The sequence below is a fragment of the Hemiscyllium ocellatum genome, assembly GCF_020745735.1.
Source record: "Hemiscyllium ocellatum isolate sHemOce1 chromosome 27 unlocalized genomic scaffold, sHemOce1.pat.X.cur. SUPER_27_unloc_8, whole genome shotgun sequence".
Taxonomy (NCBI): domain Eukaryota; kingdom Metazoa; phylum Chordata; class Chondrichthyes; order Orectolobiformes; family Hemiscylliidae; genus Hemiscyllium; species Hemiscyllium ocellatum.
The window spans coordinates 915,492-935,897 of NW_026867517.1; the positions used below are offsets into that span (position 1 = coordinate 915,492).

The 20,406-nt window shown below is 44.9% G+C and overlaps 1 long non-coding RNA gene across 1 annotated transcript; it reads left to right on the top strand.

The window, feature by feature from the left end:
* Positions 1–6,552: 6,552 nt before the first annotated feature.
* LOC132808614 (uncharacterized) lies at positions 6,553–9,113 on the top strand. The gene is made up of 3 exons (XR_009642123.1): positions 6,553–6,660; positions 8,333–8,416; positions 8,892–9,113. It is a non-coding gene; the product is annotated as an uncharacterized LOC132808614 (long non-coding RNA).
* Positions 9,114–20,406: the final 11,293 nt, after the last annotated feature.

Genomic DNA, 20,406 nt, shown 5'->3' on the forward strand with positions numbered 1-20,406 from the left:
GTGGGTTGCGCTTTGGTGGGTTGGTGTGAACTTGTTGGGCCGAAGGGCCTCTTTCCACACTGTAAATAATCTAAAAAAAAGACAACTCCTGTAGATTGCCGGATGCCTGCTGATCACATATTATCCAGGACACATCGGGCAGCCAGACAGCCTTAAGTGTGTATTGAGGAAAACTTCATTTGGTTACAATGACTTGGAAATGAAGCTGAATAATGATATGAAAATGAAACATCATAGTCATACAGATGTACAGCATGGAAACAGACCCTTCGGTCCAACCCGACTAGATATCCCAACCCAATCTAGTCCCACCTGCCAGCACCCGGCCCATATCCCTCCAAACCCTTCCTATTCATATACCCATCCAGATGCCTTTTAAACGTTGCAATTGTACCAGCCTCCACCACATCCTCTGGCAGATCATTCCATACACAAACTAGAGTGAAAAAGTTGCCTCTTAGGTTTCTTTTACATCTTTCCCCTCTCACCCTAAACCTTTGCCCTCTGGTTCTGGACTCCCCCACCCCAGGGAAAAGACTTTGTCTGTTCATCCTATCCATGCCGCTTATGATTTTATAAACCTCTATATGGTCACCCCTCAGCCTCCAACATCCAGGGAAAACAGCACCAGCTTATTCAACCTCCCCCTATAGCTCAAATCCTCCAACCCTGGCAACATCCTTGTAAATCTTTTCTGAAGCCTTTCAAGTTTCATGACATCTTTCCGATCGGAAGGAGACCAGAACTCTTATTTCCTAAACGCTGAAAACTCCATCCCACACATTCTCCCTCCATCCTCACTTTGCTGAACCTAGTCCGTGCTGTATCCTGAAGGGTCTGGTTTACGCTGATTTACAGCCCACGCTTGGGGGATCTCATTGAAACATACAGAATACTGATTGGCCTGGACAGGGTGGATGTTGGGAAGATGTTTCCATTGGTAGGATCATTGAGAAGAAGGACCAGCTTTTAGAATAAGGACCAGCTTTGTGACAGAGGGATATGGGCCAAACACTGGCAGATGGGATTAGTTTAGTATGCAAACATAGCATGGACTAGTTGGACTGAAGGGTCTACTTCTGTGCTGTATGATTCTGTAATGGTCTCAAAACCATTTTCTTGCCTTCCCCTATAACCATCCACTTTTTTGTTGTTCAAAAGTCAGATGACCTCAGTCTTGAATATATTCAATGACACCCCCCCTTCCCCCCCCCCCCCACAATTGCAGGAAGTCATCCCCATTTTTGAACTCAATTCCTCTTGCTAATATGCTACTTGCCTTGCTGATTACTTGCTGCACCTGTCTTGACAACTGGCAGTGACTGGTGTAGGAGGACACTGAGCCCCCTTTGTACATCCACACATCATTCCTGATGAAGGGCTCGTGCCCGTAACGTCGACTCTCCTGCTCCTCGGATGCTGCCTGACCTGCTGTGTTTTCCAGCCACACTTGACTCTGATCTCCAGTCCTCACTTTCTCCACATACCAATATATTATCATTTAAACCATGCACCTCCTTTCTGCATTTTTTTTAAAAAGCAATAGGCTTTAACTTTACATTGTGGTACTGCATTTGCTGTGCGTTTGCCAACGGGGACACAGACCTGGACCAACTTTTCCAGAGTCTGTCCCCTCCCTGGATTCACTCCCTTTCCCTTCAGTTCGTGCAAATCAGCAACTGAATCCCAGAACGAAAGAGAAATGAAAAAGTGGGTGAAAAGAGAGTGCGGTACCCACAGATGTTGGGCAGAGTTGCAGTCTGGGGTGAAGTTCATTCAAAGAGAGAGAGGAACAACAGCAACTTCAGAAACTCACGGCCCAACTTCCGCATTCAGACAAAGAGGCGGTTCTGATTGGCAGGAGGACCAGGCTCCTTCCGGTCCTCCGGCTCTCACCATTGGTCCTTCAGAAGAAAGTCAAGCGCCGTTTCCGCGGACAGCGACGAGCATGCTCAGTGCTTTTGTTGACACCGCAGCACATGCGCAGTGCTTTTGCTGACACTGCAGCACATGCGCAGTATGCTCTGTGGAGGTACTGGCGTTACCGACTGATTTGAATAGGAGAAAAAAAGCTGCAGCCACAATTTTATTTTTCCCTGTGGCTCGACAGTTTATTCCTTTTGAATTTCGTCCGGCTTTGTATGTCTTTACCTCAGGATAGAGGAGGTCCAAAACTAGACGGCATATGTTTAGGGTGAGAGGGGAAAGATTTAAAAGGGACCTCAGGGGTAACTTTCATGGTGTGTGTATGGAATGAGCTGCCCAGAGGAAGTGGTGGAGGCTGGTACAATGACAGCATTTGAAAGGCATCAGGGTGGGTATATGAATAGGAAGGTGTGAGAGAGATATGGGCGAAATGCTGTCAAATGGGTCACGAGATTAATTTAGGATATCTGGAGGGCATGGGCGAGTTGGACTAAAGGATCTGTTTCTGTGCTGTATGACTCTATGCGTCTATTTCAGTGCAAGTTTCAGAAACATGACTGCAGCTTTTAAAAACACTTAATATATTTTAGCTGTTCTTAATTTTAAAGATCAGCCATTTCTTGCACACCCCTGTCTTCCAGGTAGAGTCATCACTACTGATTCTCTCCCTTTCCTGAGAAAGAGATACAGCAATCAAAGAGTGCATGAGAAAGCATGGGGGAATGGTAGAAGGGGGAAGAGAATGGACAGGGGAGCGGGGTAGAGAGGAGGAGAGAATGGACGGGGGAGTGGGGTAGAGAGGGGGAGAGAATGGACAGGGGAGCGGGTAGAGGGGGGAGACAATGGACAGGAGAGTGGGGTAGAGCGAGAGAGAGAGAGAGAGAGAGAAAATTACAGGGGACAGAGGGTCGGGTGCAGAAAATGAGGGGAAGAGAGAGAAGAAGGCTGAGGACAGAGAATTGGTGAGTACAGAGTGTGAGGAGAGAGAGTGGATGGGGACCAAATGGTTGGGGGACTGACAGCACAAATCCCACCTTCCTCAGAACTGGTGTCAGTGTCTCATGAATTGGAACCCACTCCACCCACAGCAGACCTGAGGCAATCGTTTCTCAATAGATGCTTGGCTAACGCAGTAGAATCATATAATCCCGACAGGCCATTTGGCCCATAAAATTCAGACTGACCTTCCAAACAGTATCCCAGCCAGACCCACCCATTTTTCCTACAGTTCCCCATGGTTAACCGACCCTCAGTTGCACATATGTGGACACTTCAGCACGGCCGATCCACCTTGAACTGCAGATATATAGACTGTGAGAAGAAACTGGAGCACCCAGAGTTAACTCACGCAGACAGAAGAATGAGAACGTGTTAAAGTCCACACAGACAGCTGCTCAAGAGTGGAACCGAATCCAGGTCCCTGACATTGTCAGGCAGTCGTACGAACCACTGAGCCACCCAGAGCTTTGATGTTCTGCTTTGTCCCAGTAGTTTGTAACTTCTCATGTGCCCTCAGCAGAGGCTCTCTCCTCCTGACATTGTTGAACCACACCCACTGCAACCTCCCTTTCCCACTCCTCCAGCCCTGAGCACATCGGTTCCTGAATCCTGGCACCAAACAGACACCAATGCCATCTGTGCTCCTCCTGACAACTGCAGAGAACGGAGACCATCCCTGTCACTGTTCTGTCCCTTACCACCACCTCCCCCTCCCCAATGTTGTTTTTACTCCCACAGCCCAACCAGTTAGCTCCTCCCACCTGCAGCCCTCTATCAGATCCCCTTTACCTGCCAGACCTGCACTTACACCCTCCTGACCCTATCCACTGATGCAAACAAAAGGCTCTCTCCAGAGGGGAATGACCATCTCCCAGAATAAAGTGCCTGGTTAACTTTCCCACTTTACCCTCAACATGTGTGCAGCCTGGCTTCCAGCTCCATCTCTCTGAACGAATGTCCTCTAGGATGTGTTTGCCCTGGATCACAGCATCGAGGGCATCCCACCTTCTGCAAATTGTAAGACAAGCCCCACCCTGCCCTCTCCAATGTGTGTTGTATAACTGATAGCCAAGTTCGGAACCCATGAGGATTGCCTCAACAGGGACCTTGGTTTCATGTCACACTACAAGTGATCCCACTCACACAGGCTTGTACCCCATTACTCACATACGTTACCAAGCACGGTCGTATGCAAACACATGCTCTTTGCACATACACACACACTAACATGCACACCAATCAGTTTCTGGGGTGAAATTGCAATTGCAGAATTTTATTTGCAGATACATTATATTTTGCCCAAAAAGCACACAATCTTCAGGCAGTCAATTCATGTGACATGTTATAAATCCCTAATTGTTGTGGTTCTGTTTGCTGAGCTGGGAATTTGTGTTGCAGACGTTTCGTCCCCTGTCTAGGTGACATCCTCAGTGCTTGGGAGCCTCCTGTGAAGCGCTTCTGTGATGTTTCCTCAGGCATTTATAGTGATTTGTATCTGCCGCTTCTGGTTGTCACTATAAATGCCGGAGGAAACATCACAGAAGTGCGTCATTGTAGGCTCCCGAGCACTGAGGATGCCACCTAGACAGGGGACGAAACATCTGCAACACAAATTCCCAGCTCGGCGAACAGAACCACAACAACGAGCACCCGAGCTACAAATCTTCTCACAAACTTTGAAATCCCTACTTTGGAAACAGAACCAGTCTGACTCAAGATTGGGTTGCAGACAGACTCTAACATGAGTGAATCAGATGGTTTTCTTTCCCCAGAAAATGATTTCATCATTAGATTCTGAACTCCAGATTTCTGACTGAATTCCAATTCCGCCATCTGCTGTGGCGGGATTCAAACCCAGGTGTCCCGAGGAGTCCCCAGAACTGGGTTGATAGTCCAGTCGATAATGGCACTCAGCCCTTGTTCCTTCAATCACCCTTTGCTGGCACATGAACTCACTGGTGCCTCCGTAGGTTAGAGGAGGGGGTGATGCCCTTCCCACACTGAGAGTAGGTGAGCATGCTGTGCCTGGTGTGGACCCGCTAGTGCGTCTGCAGGCTGGAGGAATTGATGAATCCCTTCCTGTGCTTGGAGCAGGTGATTGGCCATTCCCCTGTTGTGGACTCGCTGGTGAACTTCTAAAATCTCTAACCATATAATCGAGAAAAAAACCCACTCTATTCACTACTGCAGACTTACAGCAAGGTTACACGTTAAAAAGTGTGCACTAATCTGTTCCTGTGCTGTGAGCTCTCCTACACATTTTCCTCCAAGATCAGCTGTGAATTTTGCTGTTTTTAAATTTTTCCAAGATGTTCAGAGAGACATGATTTCAAACAGCAGAGGCAGTAACTATGCAGATTCACTGCTGTGTCCGTTAGTAATATACGTTTCTTTCTCTCTCTCTCTCTCTCTCCCTTACAGACCATGTGCTCACTGCCTTTGGCTGTCTTTCTCCATTTTAAAATTGCTGTTGTCTTGATTTTTTTTACTCCAAAGTTCCAAAACAATGCATCAACATATAAAACATTAATAGCTGTTCCTGGAATTCAAGGAAATCGCCTCCAAAACTCAAAATACCTCAAAAAAGGAGCAGCTCTTACAGCCACAAATTTTCCGGTCCTCCATCTCCATGACTCTATAACAAATGTTCAACGAACTAGTCTGCAATTTCCCACATATGGCCTCCCTCCCATTTTGCATACAAGTGTTACATTAGCATTTTTCCAAACCAATGGAACCATAAGATCATACGACACAGGAGCAGAAATTAGGCCATTCAGTGCATCGAGTCTGCTCCACCATTCAATCATGGCTGAGATGTTTCTCAACTCCATTCTCCAGCTTTCTTCCCGTAACCTTTGATCCCCTTGACAATCAAGAACATATATATATCAAGTCTTAAATAAACGCAATGAATCTTTCCCATGTTTAGAGATTTTTGGAATTTTGTAACTAATGAATTCACTATCTCCACTGCCACTTCCTTCAGGACCCAGGATGTAGGCCATCAGCACCAGTCGACTTGTCTGTCCTCAATCCAAATAGCTTGCTGTGTACCTTTACCCTCTCAATGTTGATTGTTTAAGTTCTATCCTTTCTACAGCCTCTGACTTGCCAATTCTAACAGGAATAGTTCTGTTGTCTCCCAACGTAAAAACTGAGATCATCTCTGCCACTTCAGTGTCCCCAATGAACTAACAGTTTTCATCTTCCAAGGTACCACACTTAGCTCAGCGACTCTGTTCCCATTAACATACCAACAGAAGCTTTTGCTGTCCTTTTTGATATTTAGTGCGAGGTTTCTTTTGTAAGTTAACTTACCTATTTTTATTTATCGTTTTTACTATCCCTTTGTTTATGTTTGAAACTTTCCTAATGTTTGACCCTTCCAGAGGTCTAGAATAACATTTCACAACTGGCTGAAAAGTTTTTAAAAAACTACTTTGAAACTTTTTTAAGTAACACCTTTCTGGCGGCTGGGGGCCGGAAACACGATCGCCCCGCCCCCATTGTCTCCGATTGGTTGGAGGGCTCCCCAACCACGCCCTTTCAATTGGTGACGACGTTGTCTGGACCCCGCCCCTTGTTTGCTGGCGCATGTGCAGTGTAGGTCCCGCGGCCGGACAAAGCCAGTGTGACTGAGTGTGGGAGAGGAATGGCGCCGGCGGCTGAAGGAACAAGAACAGAAACCGCTGGAAAAGCTGAGCAGGTCCGGCAGCTCGTGTTGAGAGAAATGTGAGGACGTGTTTCGGGTCCGGGGATCCTTCTTCAGAACAGGACCAGGTTTCAGAAACATCCCGGGGAGGTCGCCAGGTCCGAGCGCCAAGACCTGGCTCCTGCCCCCGGGGAGAGGAGACAGTGAGACAGGGTAGGATTGGGAACCGCGGGAGGAGGGAGACTGGGGAGTTTATAAACTCCTAGGGGGAGGCCGCAGGCCGCGAATAAAAGCCCCACAGGCCCAGTGTTTACTTCACCGGCGAGTTGCCTGGCAACCGGGCGCCATCTTTGTGAGGGCAAGGCGCATGTCTTGGGGCGGGGAGCGCGGGCGGCCATCTTGGTGAGGGCACCATCAACTGTCATTTCCGGGAGAGAATTCCAACCTCGTGGCAGCCCCGGCCTTGGCCGAGCTTCATTCCCCACACAGTGTAGTGATGTGCAGGTTAGGGGGGCTCAGCCATGCTAAATTACTGATAATGCCCAAGGATGTTCTGGTTAGTGTATGTTGACCATGCTAATTTACCCCCAGTGTCCAGAGATGTGCAGGTTAGAGTGGACTGGCCGAGGTAAGTGTATCCATAGTGTTCGGGGTTCTGCAGGTTAGGGTGAAGGTCTGGACCCCCGAGATCGGTCAAAAGAATCACTGGGAGCTGAATGAAATAAGGCAGCCTAGCACAGATTTGTCCAGCAACACAGGTTAAAAACTTTATGTTCCGTGGCAAAATTACACAATTCCTTTTGAAAATTACTCATTATTTATTTTTGAGACAGCACAGCCTTAATGACAAGAAAAGACCAATAAAATGTGATAAGGTGACATGATTGACAGCAGGTTAGTCCAATGATATTTCCTGGGAAACAGATTGTTTTACGTGCAAAATCATCCCATGTTTGCTAGTTCAAGAATAGTTCGAATACCAAATTACTTATGATTCACATTATACAAACTCCATTGTTCTCTTTTATTTCTAAATCCAACCAACTCAGCAAAGCAACAATTCAAGTTCAATGTCAAATCATAACCTGAAGCCATTTTGTTATATTATTTTAAAATATTATTTAAAATTGAAATGCCATTTTGTGGTTAATAAAAACCTACATACACCTGTTGCTCCTAACAACAGCCTAAATTCAAATTTTAAATCCTGATCTCAATAAAGCAGCAGTTGTCTCATTACCCAAAAGGGTGAGACCACAAATGATATAATTACGGTTTTGATGGCTAATAACTCCTGAAAATCCTTCTACAAAAAAAGGTCACTGAGAGCTGCATATTCCAAAGTGTGCTATTCCTGTTTTGTAGAGCTTTTGGATTCTTCCATTCTGTGCAAAACTCAGGGAGGACTATGTTCCTACAGTTACAGCACGAGGAGTACTTACTTTATTCAAAATAATAACCAAGTTTAGTGTAGGTAAGGGAGGGACCTTGCAAATAAGAGGCATGCCTATCTTTGTGACTTCCTTGAGGCTGTTCAATAGATGGGTCTTTCGGTAAGAGATGCAGTTATTGTCCCAGAACAGTTCCACCCATTCCATAATTGGGAAGACATTGGTGCCATTAGGGGTCAAAAAGTCTTTTGCTGAAGTCAGCACATAACAGACCACTTCATCCCTGCCAAATATTCTGTTGTGTCTTTGAAGAAACAAATTGTAACCGAAAGATAACATTTCCCTATTTTCTCTTTTGCAGTGTGACCTATTTGGATAGGGCAAGGCTTACCAGGGTTGCCCACAGCACAACTGGTATCAAACTGGCACACAACACCTTTACAGGGTAAAGACCGTTTAGACTTGTTCTGTAAATGAACTGTTCAAGCTCTGACCACTGCAATAGTCATTCTTGGTAATGTTCAATCTCCCAGCATTTGGATGGGTATATGAATAGGAAGGGTTTGGAGGGATATGGGCCGAGTGCTGGCAGGTGGGACTAGATTGGGTTGGGTTATCTGGTCAGCATGGCCGGGTTGGACCGAAGGATCTGTTTCTATGTTGTACATCTCTGTGACTCTATAAATGGGTGATCTAATTGTTCGTTCACAACAGTAAGTAAACATCCTTCAACATCCATCTTTTGAAGACCATTCAGGCTCATAGAAACTTCAATCAAATCACCCCTTGCTATTCCAAACTCTGGTTGAAAGTCAGACCTGCCTGACTAATGATTTCCCATAAGACAGTCTGTTCATTGTGGGTGTCAATCCAGTTTACCTTCTGTGAATTGCCTTTTATGCATTTTCATTCTTCCTTAGGTAAGGATATCAAAACTGAGCACCGTGTTCAAGATGTAGTCCCACCAATGCTCTGTAACTGAGGCATAATCTCCTTACATTTATGTCATTGGCCTTTCTAATCACTTGCTGCGCTTGCATTCTAACTTGTGACTTATTTGCAAGGCCCCTGGATCCCTCTGCATCTCAGAATTATGCGGTTGTTCTCCAAATAGGTAATAAATTGCATTTTACCATATTGTACACCACTTGCAAGAGTTTTGCTTATTTATTTAACCAATCTAACAATCTGCATCCTTGATATGTCATCCCCACAATGTACTTCTCAATCTATTTTTGTGTTTCCTGCAAATGTAACCACATACCTTTGATCCCCTCCTGTAAGTCATCTATATAATTGTAAAAAGTTGAGGAGCCAGCAGAGATGCCTGTTGGAACCCCACCATACTTTCAAATATACAACCAATTTGACAAAAGAACCATTCTTGCATATCCTGTTTTCTGCCAGTCAGTTGATGTTCTATAATATACTTTACACCATGAGCTCCTCTGTGCAATTTGCTTTTCGTGAAAACATGTCAAACACCTTTAGGATATTCAAGTTCAGTATATCCACAGGCTTCAATTTACATACTCTTCCAAAGAATTCCTTTAGGACGGCATGGTAGCACAGTGGCTCCCTCTCACGGCCAGAGACACCTGTTTGATTTCAGCCTTGAGTCGACTATCTGTTTGGAGTTTGTATGTTGTGTCTATGTCTTTGTGAGTTTCCACTGGGGGCTCCACAGTCCAAAGATGTGTAGGTTGGGTGGATTAGCCATGCTGGATTGTGTAATGTCCTTGGATGTACAAGCTAGGTGAGTTAGCCATGCTAAATGCAGGGTTACTGGAGTAGGGTGGCAGTCTGGATCTGGGTGGGATGCACTTGAGGGTTGGTGCAGGACTTGATCGGCCAAATGGTCTCTTTCCGCACTCTCGGAATTCTATGAATAAATTGGTGAAACAGCATTTTGTTTTCATATTAGCATGTTGATTCTTTTCAATTACCACGAGTTTTTTGACATGGTGGTTATAATCTCCTTAATTGATTCAAAAACAAACGTTTAATTGCCATTGACTCAAGGGATTCATTTTCCATGATGTATCTTTCCCTTCTAGAACAGAAGTATTAAATATGTTACTCTCCAGTCTGAGGAAAATTTGCCTGATCTAATAAATCTTGGAAGATTAACATTAATGCAAATATGAACTCATTAGCCACCTTTTAAAATTCTATGATGAAGTCCACCTGTACCCAGAGATTTGCCAGCCCATAGCACTATCAGTTCGCTCAATAGCATTTATCTAATGATTCTCATTTCACCAAACTCCTTTGTTTGTTCAACCTATGGGGTTAAAGGCAGGATTCTTGACAGTGTGGTGGAACAGAGGGATCTTGGAGTCCAAGTCCATAGATCGCTCAAAGTTGCCACCCAGGTTGATAAGGTTGTTACAGAGGTGTACAGTATGTTGGCTTTCATTAGCAGGGAGATTGAGCTTAAGAGCTGCAAGGTTATGTTGCAGCTGTATGGAGTACTGGTTAGATCACACTTGGAATATTGTGTTCACTTTTAGTCACCTAATTTTAGGGAAGATGTGTAGGGAAAATTTCCAGAGGAAACATCACAGAAGCGCTTCACAGGAGGCTCCCAAGCACTGAGGATGTCACCTAGACAGGGGACGAAACGTCTGCAACACCCATTCCCAGCTCGGCGAACAGAACCACAACAGGAAGATGTGTAAGCTGAGAGAGGGTACAGAGGAGATTTACCTCGATGCTGCCTGGAATGGAGGATATGTCTTAGGTTGAGGGAGCTAGGGCCTTTCTCATTGGAACAAAGAAGGATGAGAGGTGACTTTATAGAGGTATACAAGATGTTGAGAGGCATAGATAGAATGAATAGCTAGAGACTTTTTCCCCAGGTCAGAAATGTCTGTCATGACGGGGCATAATTTTAAGGTAATTGGAAGAAGGTTTAGGGGAGATGTCAGAGGTAGGTTTTTTACTCAGAATGATGAGTGCATGGAATGCACTTCCAGGGTTGGAATGAGAGTCAGATACATTTAAGGACATTTAAGCGACTGCTGAACAAGCACATGGACGGCAGTAAATTGAGGGGTGTGCAGGCTCTTCTCATCTTCAAGTTGGATAAAAGGCTGGTACAACAGCGAGGGCTGAAGGGTCTGAACTGTGCTGTATTGTTCTATGTTCTCGCTCCAGAACGATGCAGCAGCAGTATTGGAAGAACAAAATTGCATCAAACCCCTTGACACTTCCAGAGATGGGCACTGTCGATGGAAACTCAGTTAAATTCTGCAGGCAATCAGGTGATAGCCAGGGTGGCGGGGGGGCGGGGGAGGCAACAATCGGGGAAAAGGGTTTGAAACATTTTTTTATAAAACGCTTGGACAATGAAAGGACGGGTCTCCTTTTTGTTAACCCTGATTTGGTTTGAGTTTTAGCGAGCAGTCTGTCTGAAGCTACTGGGGGAAGAAAGGTTCCCTGATTCAACAAATGTTTCTGGCTGACTGTTTCTCACTTACAATTCCTGAAGAAGGGCTTATGCCCGAAACGTCGAATCTCCTGTTCCTTGGATGCTGCCTGACCTGCTGCGCTTTTCCAGCAACACATTTTCAGCTCTCTCACTAATGTCTCTCCTGTAAGAACCTGTGTTTGAACTGACCGTTCTTTTTTGCTGTAGGGGTGTGTTTATGAGAATGCTTCAGGAAATCTGAACAGCTCCTTTTTAAGTTGCGGGGAGGTTGTGACGGTCGGGTTTATAAATGGATGCTATTCTAAAGTCTGTTTTCTTTTGCTTGTGTTTTCATGCAGAGGGTGGTGTATGGATGTAGTGAGCTGCCAAAAGAAGTAGTGGATGCTGGGACAGTGGCAATATGCAAAACCCTTGGGCGGCATGGTGGCTCAGTGGTTAGCACTGCTGCCTCACAGCACTAGGGTTCCCACGTTCGATTCCAGCCTCTGGCAACTGTGTGTGGAGTTTGCACATTCTCCCCATGTCTGCACGGGTTTCCTCCGACAGTCCAAAGATGTGCAGGTTCGGAGAAATTGGCCATGTTAAGTTGCCTGTAGTGTTAGGGTGGGTTACTCTTCGGAGGGTCGGTGAGAACTTGTTGGGCCGAAGGGCCTGTTTCCACGCTGTAGGGAATCTCATCAATAGGCACCTGGATGGGTGTATGAACAGGAAGGGTTTAGAGGGGTACAAGCCAAGTGCTGGCAAACGGGACGCGATTAATTTCGGATATCTGGTCAGCATGAATGAGTTGGACCAAAGGGTCAGTTTCCAGCACTTGGCCTATATCCCTCTCAACCATTCCTATTCATGTCCCCATCCAGATGCCAATTAAAAGTTGCCATTGTACCAGCCTCCACCACTTCTGGCAGCTCATTCCATACATGCATCACCCTCTGTATGTAAAGGTTGCCCTTTAGATCCCATTTAATTCTTTCCCCTCTCACCATAAACCCTCTGGTTCTGGACTGTGCAACCTCCAGGGAGATTATTTACCCTATCCATACCCCTCATGATTTTATAAGCCCATATAAGGTCACCCCTCAACCTCTGACACTCCAGGGAAAACAGCCCCAGTCTACTCAACCTCTCGGCAACATCCTCGTAAATCATTTCTGGTAGAGAAGTCAATGATTTGGGTTAATACCTGAAACACTGACTTCACTGCTGCTGCTGCCTGGCTTGCTGTGTTCTCCCAGCCTCCTGCTTGCCTACTCTGGATTCCAGCATCTGCAGTTTATTTTTGTCTCTAACGAACGGCAGAGCAGACTCGATGGGCTGAATGGCCTAACTTCTGCTCCAATGGCCTTGCAGGCTTAGGTTTGTGCAGATTGTTTCAGTGGGAACGTGCAGTCCTGGGCTCAACGAGCAGCAGCGCCCAATGGATCAAAGTTCATGGAATCACAGAATCCCTACAGTGTGGACACAGGCCCTTCAGCCCAACAAGTTCAAACTGACCCTCTGAAGAGTAACCCACCCAAACCCATTTCCCTACCCTATTACTTGACATTTCCCCTGACTAATACACCACACCTACACATCCCTGAACACTGGGAAAATTTAGCATCGCCAATCCATCCTACCTGCACACCTTTGGACTGTGGGAGGAAACCGGAACCCCCAGAGAAAACCCACACAGGCACAGGAGGAGAATGTGCAAACTCCACACAGATAGTTGCCCCAATAGTGGAATCAAAGCTGAGTCCCTGGCACTGGGAGGCAATGCTACTCACCACTGAGCCACTGTGGGAGTGGGTGCAGTCCAGCAGAAAACAAAACAAGCCCACCAACTCTCCCACTATCAGACTGGGCAGGAGGTTCAGTCCTGGGGGTGACCCACAGCAGCCTCACTGGCAGAATCCGATTGTTGGGAGCACTGGTGCCCCCGCTGGTGCCTCTGCAAGTTGCAGGACTGGGTGAAGGCCTTCCCACACACAGGGCAGCTGAAGGGCCGCTCGCCGGTGTGAACCCCGCTGGTGCTTCAGTAAGTCAGTAATTCAGTAAGTCAGAGGAATTGCTGAAGGCCTTTGCGCACTCAGGACAAGTGAATGGCCTCTCCCCGGAGTGGACCCGCCGGTGGATCACCACGTGGGAGAAATTGCTGAAGGCCTTACCACACTCGGGGCAACTGAAGGGCCTCTCCCTGGTGTGGACCCACCGGTGGGTCAGCAGGTTGGAGGCATGGGTGAAGGCCTTCCCACACTCAGGGCAGCTGAAAGGCCTCTCCCCAGTGTGGACCCGCCGGTGGGTCAGCAGGGCAGAGGAATCGCTGAACCCCTTCCCGCACTCTGGGCAAGTGAATGGCCTCTCCCCTGTGTGGACACTCTGGTGCCTCAGCAGGGAAAAGGCCTGGGTGAAGGCCTTCCCACACTTGGGGCAGCTGAAGGGCTTCTCCCCTGTGTGGACCCGTCGGTGCCTCAGCAGGGTGTAGGAACTACTGAATCCCTTCCCACACTCAGGGCAGGAGAATGGCCTGACCCCAGTGTGACTGCGCCGATGAGCATCCAGGACAGACGGGACATGGAAGCCTTTCCCACAGTCTCCACACTTCCAAGGTTTCTCCATGGCTGAAGCTTCAGCGGTACACAAACACGTGTACAGTCCCTCCCCACCGTGAATTCCTCTTTCCAGGCTGGATAACTGTTTTAGGTTCCACACTCAGTGCGCTGTAACAGTAGGATCTCTCATTCCATCCCACTGATGCTGAAAACGGACTGAAACAGGGACCAAAAAACTTTGCTCCTTCTCACAGAATCTTAGTCAAAACTCGTTACAGGCCCAATGGACTGAACGACTGTCAGACATTGACGTGAAATTGAGGACAGCAGACGCTTGGGAGTCCGAGTTGAAAAGTGTGGAAAAGCACAGCAGGTCAGGCAGCATCTGAGGAGCAGGAGAGTCGGTGTTTTGGGCGTAAGCCCTTCATCTGTTGATTTTTAAACTTCAGTTTTCAGATCAAATACTCTGTAAAAAGAGATTACAAAAGTCATCATTGTCACTAAGACGGTCTATAGCCTTAAAACTTGTCTTTAAACATTTAGACTAAATGTAATGCTGAATTATAGAACACATTTATTGCACTAGAAAATAGACAGCAAGGCTCAAAAAAGGGGGAATCTTAAAGAATGCAAAAGACAGGGACACCTGGACTTACCAAGTGATAACAGGATGCTGTAAGACAATTAAGAATGTTTGCCTTAGCATTGGTGAATCTGTATGAACAGGACACCAAGTGATAACATTCACAGCCGTCCCCTTGTGAAATTAATGAGAGTGTTTGATTCTGACCCTGAAACGAAACTTGGTACTATCAAAAGCTTTGTAATTAACGGTCAGTTGCTGTCAGTTATAATGGATTCTTATACCCCTTGCAAGCAGGGCAGTCACAGAGAAAATAAATCTTTGCTGTTACAAAACCCTGACCTGAGAGTTCAAAAGGACACCAGTTTTGTGCTGAGGCTGTTGAATCCAGTAGAAAATTAACTCTTAGTGCTTAGCTGCTATGGATTGAATTTAATTGCATTTTGAGAATTTTTGATGCTTTTGAGTAGCCAATTCTGGTTATGAAATGCAAACTCTCTAAAAGGAAGTATTGATAAAGCTTTAACTTACTTGCTGTTTTTACAGACCTTACAGACTGCCTCACTATCAATTCTAACTAATCAGATCTTATGTCTTACTTGAATTTCAATCACAAACTTGAAAAGAAGGCATGTTTCATTCGAAGACGAATGAATCAGTTGAAATGAAACCTCACGGTAACATCTCAGCCTCAGGGACAGAATGATTTAGGGCTTAAAAAGCAGGAGTCTGCTCCGAGCTTAGAAATTTATTCTAGGTTGAATATTGAAGAGATTCTTGCACAATGTGTCGGGAAACCATTTTATGACTGAACATTTGCCCTCCTTACTAAGAAGCCGTTTTATAAAACAACTGTATCTGACATGTGAGCTGTGCAAGGTTATCTTGTGAACTCTCCAATTAGCTGAGACTGGGACCTCTTTATGAGAGGAGTTTATCTCGCGAGCAGGTGCCTAACTCAGCTGTTTTTCCCACCTAGCGAATGGCTTCGGGCCTGTAGGAGTGATTAGTCAAGCTTCACAGATCTGTCAATGAGCTTTTCTTCCTTATGAATTATTGTCTTTCACTGTTATCTGTCTAATTAAGAACATGCAATTCCTTTTTCAAACTTTTGTAGAAAGGAAGCCACTTTGTATCAATACATTGGAGTCGCCTGCTGGGCATCTGGACAGCTGGTAACCTACTCTCTTAGATTATTAGAACCTAGTTAGTTTAGCTTATAGGTATCAATGTTATGTTGTCACAGTGATGCTATTAGTGAATAAAGGGGATAACTAAAATTATACTAAACTGTCCATAACAAGTTTTTATTCCAGACTTCCAAAAAGTACAACTTCCGGGACGAACCGAGAGAGAGGCTTTACAGGTCTGAGTCCACAAGGGATTCCCTGGGCCGTCTCAAATCTTCACTTTGACATCAGTCCAGGTAGAAATTCACAACAAGCAATTCTTTTTCTGCAGAACAAATCTTTTCTTTTGTTATTCCACAAAATTGAAAGCACCATCCCACCCTCTCTCCCCCCCCCACCCCCCCCCCATCCATTCTCACTCCACTCTAATTCTCCTGAAGGGTGCTAATTCAGGATCTTACAGGGCCAAAAAAGTAAAAACATCTCTTTAGAATAACTCTACCTGAAAGTTAACATCTTTCACAACATTGGGATACTGCTCAGTATGAGCAGATCTGATTTTAGGAAGCAAAGAAAAACTGTATAAATTCAGGATAAACCTTCAATACAGCGTCTTTAGAAACGACCAGGCACGGGGTCAAGGCATTGACACCAACACCAGAGAGAAACTAAACATACAGACATGGCAAACCATCAGTCTTTAATCTTTCAGAATGGGTTGTAAGTATCATTAATATGTAAATCTCAGAACTTCTTACAAATCACCTTCTCGAGATAACTTAAGGTTTGTAACGAAAGGTGACATCTCAGCTCAGACAATGCATTAAAGGTATGAGGTCACAGTCAGTCTGTATCCCAATTTTGAATCTGACAGGTTCTGTTTCCAAAGTGAAATTTACAAAATATTATATGCATGTACTGCCTGCATTGACTGCCAGCAGATTGCGCATTTTTTGAACAAAATCAAATTTTTGGATCAGAAATTGGCTAGCTGAAAGAAGACAGAGGGTGGTGGTTGATGGGAAATATTCATCCTGGAGTTCAGTTACTAGTGAGGTACCACAAGGATCTGTTTTGGGTCCACTGCTCTTCATCACTTTATAAATGACCTGGATGAGGGCATAGAAGGTGGGTTCGTCAATTCGCGGATGATACTAAAGTCGGTAGAGTTGTGGATACTGACTAACGATGTTGCCAGTTACAGAGGGACATAGATAAGCTGCAGAGCTGGGCTGAGAGTTGGAGTTTAATGTGGAAAAGTGTGAGGTGATTCACTTTGGAAAGAGCAACAGGAATGCAGAGTACTGGGCTAATGGTCAGATTCTTGGTAGTGTAGATGAGCAGAGAGATCTCTGTTTCCAAGTACGTAGATCCTTGAAAGTTACCCAGGTTGATAGGGCTGTTAAGAAGGCATACGGTGTGTTAGCTTTTGTTGGTAGAGGGATTGAGTTTAGAAACCATGAGATCATGCTGCAGCTGTCCAAAACTCTGGTGCGGCCAGATTTGGAGTATTGCGTACAGTTCTGGTCACCGCATTATAGAAAGGATGTGGAAGCTTTGGGAAAGGTTCAGAGGAGATTTACTAGGATGTTACCTGGTATGGAGGGAAGGTCTTAGGAGGAAAGGCTGAGGGGCGTGCGGCTGTTTTCTTTAGGGAGCAGGTTGAAAGATGACTTAAGTGACTCAGAAGATAATCAGAGAGTTAGATAGGCTGGACAGTGAATGCCTTTTTCCTTGGGTGGCAATGGCTAGCACGAGGGGATATAACTTTAAATTGAGGGGTGATAGATATAGGACAGATGATCAGAGGTAGTTTCTTTACTCAGAGTAGTAGAGGTGTGGAACGTACTGCCTGCAATAGTAGTAGACTCGCCAACTTTAAGGGCATTTAAATGGTCATTGGATAGGCATATGAACGAGAATGGAATAGTGTCGGTTAGATGAGCTTCAGATTGGTCCCACAGGTCGATGCAATATTGAAGGCCAAAGGGTCTGCACTGTGCTGTAATGTTCTATGTATCTCTAAATATAATTCTGCAAATACAAATTCACCCTATACACTTGTATGCATGTGTGCGTGCATGAGAGAAAGCAAATGTCGATGTCTATGCTGTTTGTCTCTGTCTATTTTGATAACAAATGCTTTATTTCTGTAAATGTTGTTATAAATCAGCGTTGGGTACTAATAGTTAGATGTAAGGGAGAGAGAATTCCTCAAGTTAGGTACCATAAGAATCCAATCCATCTGAAACTGCAGATGTTTGGACTGTGGGAGGAAACCGGAGCACCCAGAGGTAACCCGCGCAGACAGAAGGGGGAGAACATACCAAAATTCACACAGACAGTCACGAGAAGATGGAATCAAATCGCTTCTAACAATTCTCCCACACCTGCAAAACCCTGAACACTGTGGGTAATTTAGCAGGGCCAATTCACCCTAACCTGGGCAAAGATAAAAATCACATGACACCAGTCCAACAGGTTTATTTGGAAGCACTAGCTTTTGGAGCGCTGCTCCTTCATCAGGTGGTTGTGGAGTATAAGATCATAAGACACTGAGTTTACAGCAAAACACTACAGAGTCATGCCACTGAAATTATACATTGAAGCACCCTGGATTGTAAAGTCTTTCATCCTTTAGAATGAGTTGCTGGTGTCATTAATATGTAAATCCCAGAACTTCTGATAAGACACCTACTCGAGATAACTTAAGGTTTTATTAGAAAAGATGACAACTCAACTCAGACAATGCATTAAAGGTGTGAGGCCAGAGTCTGTCTGTATCCCAGTTTTTGAGTCAGACTGATTCTATTTCCAAAGTGGAATTTATAAAATATTCTATGTATTGTCTGCCTGCAGATTGTGCATTTTGCTCAAAAAATGCACAATGTATCTGCAAATACAAATTCACCCCATAGACCTGGGTGTGTGTGTGTGTGTGTGTGTGTCGCGCACATGAGAGAGAGAAAAAGTCTCGTTCCATACTGTATTGCACAACAGATGCTTTATTTCTGTTGATGTAAATATTGTTATAAATCACAGCTGGGTACAAATACTTAGATGTAAGGGAGAGAGAATTCTTCAATTAGGGCACTATAAGAATCCTGGCAGACCCCTATTTCTAGTTTACTTGCCAATGAACAGACACAAGCACCTATTTAATTCTAATTTTTCGCCTTTTCTGTTATATTTTCTGGTATGATGATATTCTGTGTGTGGATGATCTACAGGCTGGGAGATTGTAGGTTGGACTTTGATTGAGTGAATGATTTATTGTTCCAGAAGGTGTCAAAGGAGGTTAAAGCTTCAGCAGAAATGAAGCACAGCTGAGAACAGACAACTGTGTGGGAACAGGAAGATCAACCAAGGACAAAGAAACCAGGACCTGAAATCCGAGCTGACACCAGACTGCCCTGTGGTCAGTGCTTTGATTAGCAGTGTCACCACTCTACCTTTACCTAGCTTCCCATTCGACTTGAATGCCACATCTCCCCTCAATATTTAGGATCCACTCCTTGTCACCCTGAAGCTATGTCTCTGTAAGGAGTCTCAGATCATAATTATTCTCTTCAATGTGAGTAGTCAATTCATTCATTTTTGTTACGTTGCAGCGCTATTACGACACGGGTAACCCCCTCTGCTAAATTAAACCAGCAGTATAGAGATAATTCACCCCATGCAGTAATATGTTAACGTTCGAGAGGCAAAGAACTATCCCAAAGGTAAATATTTAAAGTGAAAATTTAACAACTTTACTCTTTACGTCCAACAGAGAATTTTAAAACTCACAAAAATGCCCGGTTTTATAGTCCAAACATCGGATCATTTTATTGGTGTTAATATTATCAAAATACTTAATTCAAACTTGATTGGACTTTGGTATTTTGGGGCAAAATTTAAACTGATTGGCCAAATTTAAATTTGTTTGTGCCTCATGGCAACCCAGTTGCTCTATTTGTGTTGACCAAATATTACATTCCCATCTTGTTTAGAACACTTTGTTCTGCTCGATTTGTTAACTCTCTTCAAGGTACAGTACCTCTACCCCTTCATAACAAGCACACAGTCAGATACTGACCTTTTAGTTTTATTGTTTGTAATGTTTTGAATCCAGTTTTAATTGCTGGTACGTTTATTCTCCTTGTTCCTTTCTATTGTTCTCTGATGTCCATTTTCCACATCACTACAATGCTTATCCACCTTGATTTGGATTGGCCTTACTAAATTGCCCATAGTGCCCAGGGATGTACAGGTTAGGTGGCTTAGCCAATGGGAAAGGCAGGGTTATAGTTTTGTCATAATAGAAGCAGGAGTAGGCCATTTGGCCTGTTGAGCTGCTTCACCATTTATTAAAATCGTGGCTGATCTATCCATCATCTCAGCTCTTCTTACTTGCATTATCCCGACTACCCTTGATTCCCTGATGGGTGGGGGCAGGAGCAGGATGCTCTCTGGAGGGGTCAGAATGGACTTGATGGGCTGATTGGCCTGCTTCCACACTGTAGGACTTCTATGATTTACCGCAGTTGTGTTTGCCTCAGATCACAGCTCCCAGAATCTCCCACCTTCTGCAAATCAAAAGACAAGTACCCCCCCGCCCTCTTGTATGTATGTTATCTAAACATACGCTTAATCATTTCTAGTGAACACAGCCCACGCTTCCCGCTGCTGCCTGTAACCTTTACAATGCTGATGTAACAATGCCATTCCTGCAGTACTGAAAACTGTAAGGCTTCTAACAATACCAGTTACTCA